Below are 4,498 nucleotides of genomic sequence, written 5' to 3' on the forward strand. Positions count from 1 at the left end.
AATGTTCCACTTGTCATAGACTGGAAGATAAATACTCATCCCTTATAAGACCTATTTGCAAAATCTGGAGAGAAGTTGTCAGTCTCTTGTGCAAAATAAATTCTACAATTCAAAATTCTAGATGGTGCGAAGGTAGGTGACTGATTCCCTAACGCATCAACAAAATGGCTGTTATGAGTGTTGCAAAGAGAATGGATTTACCTTAGTAAAATGTATCTTCACTGACTTTCTGTGGGGTTTTCTTAGTTTCTTTGTGTGTGGGCTGGGAGGATGGGTGAGAGATGGTGGGGGCATAAATCTGACCTTACCTTACCCATGGCATTTTCCAAAAATTACTGCCTGATTCATTTGTGCCCCTTATAGCCATGAGGAGGAAGCTGACTGTGCCTATTTTGGAATTTTGGGAAATTCAATGGTCTAATTAATTTAGTAAGCTAAATTAACTAAGCTAAATCTCACTAGTAAGCCAAACCTCAGTTTCTATGAGCACATACACATGTTCATGTACAGTATGACTATTTTGTGTTTTTTCTTATAATTATCAACTCAGGAAACTTATGATTTTGAGATAAGATATTGAATGATTAAATAATCCTAATGGCATTAATAGTAATAATAGATAACAATGGATACATTTTTATGCATCTAAAATACAACAAGCTCTGTAAACAGTGATATAAGTTATCTAAGTTAATCCTGGTTTCAACCATATAGTATATTATCATGCTAATTAAACAAAGACATTTAGGCATAGAGAAATTCAATGACTTGGCAGAACATTAGATGTCACATCTGAGGTTAAACTCAATCCTGCCTAACTCTAAATCCTGTGTGTTTAACCGCTACAGCACAGTGCCATTTGAAATGGAGAGCAAATTGAGTGTGGTTAGCTCTTATTTTTCTCTCCTCTAAATTCCATGTTCATACTTCAAAGAGAGTAGAAAATAAAAATCCATTCATAGGTTTCTTTTAGTAATAGCAGTTTTGTCAGATGAGATTTCCCTGAGAATCAATTGGGTTCAACTTATTTTAGATTGCTCTGTTCTCAGTTTAACGTAGTATGAGATGAATCCTTCAAGAAAAGTGAAATTGCTCTGGAGTGCTCAGTCAGTCATTCAACAACTGACTACAGATACCCTCTAGACAGTTTTGTAGGTTTTGTGGGGACTCAAAGAAGATAAATCAGACTTTGATCTCAGAACTTGTTTAAGATATGCACTCATTAAAATCATTAGTGGACATGTCACTTGCTAGCTGATCTTGTGAATGTGACTTAGTCACTCTATCTGAAAGGTAAGGGTGTGGATTAGACAATTCCTGAGGTTCTTTCAGAACCAACATTCTCTATTTAAACAATATATCGTAAAATTCCTTCAGCAGTAGGAAATAGTTCAACATTAGAGGCACCATAGTATTTTGGTTAAGGAGTGAGAACTGGAATCTGTCTATATATACTTGAGCAATTTATCTACATCTCTAAGCTTCAGTTTTATCATCTGTAAAGACAGAAATAATAATATCCATCTCATAGGATAATATGAAGATTAAACAAAATGATGCATGTCAAGTGCTTAGAAAATATCTTGGCCCACTCTCCATGATTTTAACTATTATTGATTGCTTTCATCATCATCGTCATTCTCATTAATGCAGACAACTAGGTACTAGAGCAGAAGATACCAGGGCTGTAGTTCATAGAAAACCCAAATGAAAACTGTTCGAGGAAAAGAAAATTACAGTTTCCCTTTGTTGTCGTGGTGATGGTGGCTATACTTCATGTCTGTTTGGTGAGAGTTTGTGTAGTTTTTAATTTTCATGTCTGTTCGTTTGTTGTTTCCAGTGAGAAACTAAAGCACGTTTTGATGAACTTGCCTGATTTTAACAATCTCTATTAATAATCTCTAAACAAATATACAAATTAACTAAGGAATTATGAAGCTCTTGAATATGCGCAGTCTCATTTGCCTTAGATGACAGTCTACGTAATAAAGAGAAGAGGTCTGACTTATGAACGAGGATGTGAAGACATAAAGATGACATGATTTGTAGTAGTAGAACCAGAATTAGAGCCCAGGTCTCAGACAATGCATTTGCATAGAACACATACAAATAACACACACACAATGGCTTTTCTTTATAAGAGAGCACATATCATGTATCCGTGACGCCACAGATAAGATGAATTTTGAGACAACTATCTGGGTATTTCAAGCTATTAAATAAGCAATTAAAAAGAAATAAAAAGTTCTATTTATTTGCTTTAACAAATAGTATTAAATAAATACTCATGTTAGTGTTTATTATGTACCACTTACATAAATGTTTTACAAATATCTACTCGTTTATTCCTCTATCCATCAAAAACTGGTTAAATAACTTTATGAAGGTCACACAAACAGTTAAGTAATGTGGTAAGATTTGAACCCAGTCATCGCTTACATAACTACTGTGCTTTAACTGTTATGGTAAACTACCTTCCAAGATCACAGATATTCTTCTGTGGAATTATCTGGTTTACCTTCAGGCACTTTTTTCCTTAGAATTTTTCTCAACTTTTTATTTTCCTTCACACGGAAGAATGTGATTTTAGGGTTGACACATAGAGCTTTGCCTTTAAAGATTTTATCTATTCTCATTATTCTACTGGGTCTTATCAACTGAGCCACATTCATCCCCTTTCAGCTTGAATGGAACTAATATCATTTCTTAATGTGCACATCTTTTAAGGAGTTACTGCATCTCAAAACACCACTTCTGAATTACATCCTCTGGTATCAATAAAGATTTTTTAATTACCTCTATTAAAGAAAAAGACAAAAAAGAAAAAAAAAATCAGAAAATGCAATAACTGATTTTATTATCCTTCTCTTTGCTTCCTTAGAAGGGAGAATAAAGATATTGGTTTATTGATCACTCAAGTCAACTCACATCTTCTGATACCATCTCTTTCGGATGAGAAAAACAAGAAAACCAAGATGCTGGAGAGAAGTTATACCATGCCAACTGAGTTCCTACTTGCTGGATTCACAGATTATCTCCCTCTCAGAGCCACACTATTCTTGGTATTTCTCATAGTATATACACTAACTGTGGTGGGAAATATAGGTTTAATAATCCTAGTTAACATCAGTCCAAGCCTTCAAACCCCCATGTACTACTTTCTCAGCAACTTGTCTTTCTTAGACATCAGCTATTCAACAGCAATTGCTCCTAAAATGCTGGTTAATTTCTTAGCATCCAGGAAAAGCATCTCTCCCTATGGCTGTGCACTACAAATGTTTTTCTTTGGTTGTTTTGCTGATGCTGAGTGCCTGATCCTGGCAGCAATGGCATATGACCGCTATGCAGCCGTCTGTAACCCACTGCTCTATCCTACACTTTTGTCTAGGAGAATCTGTATCTGCTTCATTGTGTTGGCATACTTCAGTGGAAGTCTGACTTCGATGGTACACGTCTGCCTCGCATTCAGGCTGCCATTTTGCAGCTCCAATATCATCAACCATTTTTTCTGTGATATCCCACCTTTCCTGGCTTTATCATGCGCTGATACCCATTTCAAAGAGCTTCTGCTCTGCCTTGTGTGGCTTCATCCAAACCAGCACTTTCGTGGTCATATTTATCTCTTACTTCTGTATCCTCATCACTGTTTTGAGCATAAAGTCCTCAGGTGGTAGAAGCAAAACTTTCTTCACCTGTGCTTCCCATCTCATAGCCGTCACCTTGTTCTATGGAACTCTCCTGATTATGTACTTATGTTCCACCACCAGCTATTCCCTAGACGCTGATAAGGTAGTTGCAGTGTTTTATACTGTTGTCTTTCCCATGTTTAACCCAATAATCTACAGTTTCAGAAACAAGGATGTAAAAAATGCCCTCAAAAAGCTATTAGAGGGGCGAGCCCAGCAGCCTAGGGGTTAAGTTGCTGTGCTCTGCTTCAGAGGCCCGCGTTTCGCAGGTTCGGATCCCTGGTGTGGACTGACGCACCGCTCATCAAGCCATGCTGTGGTGGCATCCCATGTACAAGATAGAGGAAGATGGGCACAGATGTTAGCTCAGGGCTAATCTAATCTTCCTCAGCAAAAAGGGAAAGATTGGCAATGGATGTTAGCTCAGGGCCGAGCTTCCTCGCAAAAAATAAATAAATAAACAAATAAATAAGGCTATTAGAAAGAAACTGGACTTTCAAATGAAAAAGAATTTAAATCATTTAAGGATATTCAAGGCATAGCCTGTCCTTCCAATCTCATCATTATCACTATGCCATGAACACCTTATATGTCAAGTATTTTAAAGATATCACCATTTTCCAGAAATATAAATAAATTTTCATCTTCAATACTGTAAAATCCTTTTTTCCTCTCTCACAGAAATGTTCTTTTCAAAATTCTCCTGCTCTGTGAAACATTCCTGAGTTAAAATAAATAATAATAATTGCTCTCCAATTAATGTTCTCAAAATACTTTGTACATTGATATCTTATATTTTTTTTATCATGTTA

General features: G+C 36.1%; 1 pseudogene; it reads left to right on the plus strand.

Annotated features, from left to right (window-relative positions):
- The first annotated feature begins 2,975 nt into the window (after nucleotides 1-2,975).
- LOC147912629 (olfactory receptor 5AS1-like) lies at nucleotides 2,976-4,190 on the plus strand (annotated as a pseudogene).
- The last annotated feature ends 308 nt before the right edge of the window (nucleotides 4,191-4,498 follow it).

This window comes from Ceratotherium simum, chromosome 34 (assembly GCF_057802395.1).
Source record: "Ceratotherium simum simum isolate JZ-2026a chromosome 34, ASM5780239v1, whole genome shotgun sequence".
NCBI lineage: Eukaryota > Metazoa > Chordata > Mammalia > Perissodactyla > Rhinocerotidae > Ceratotherium > Ceratotherium simum.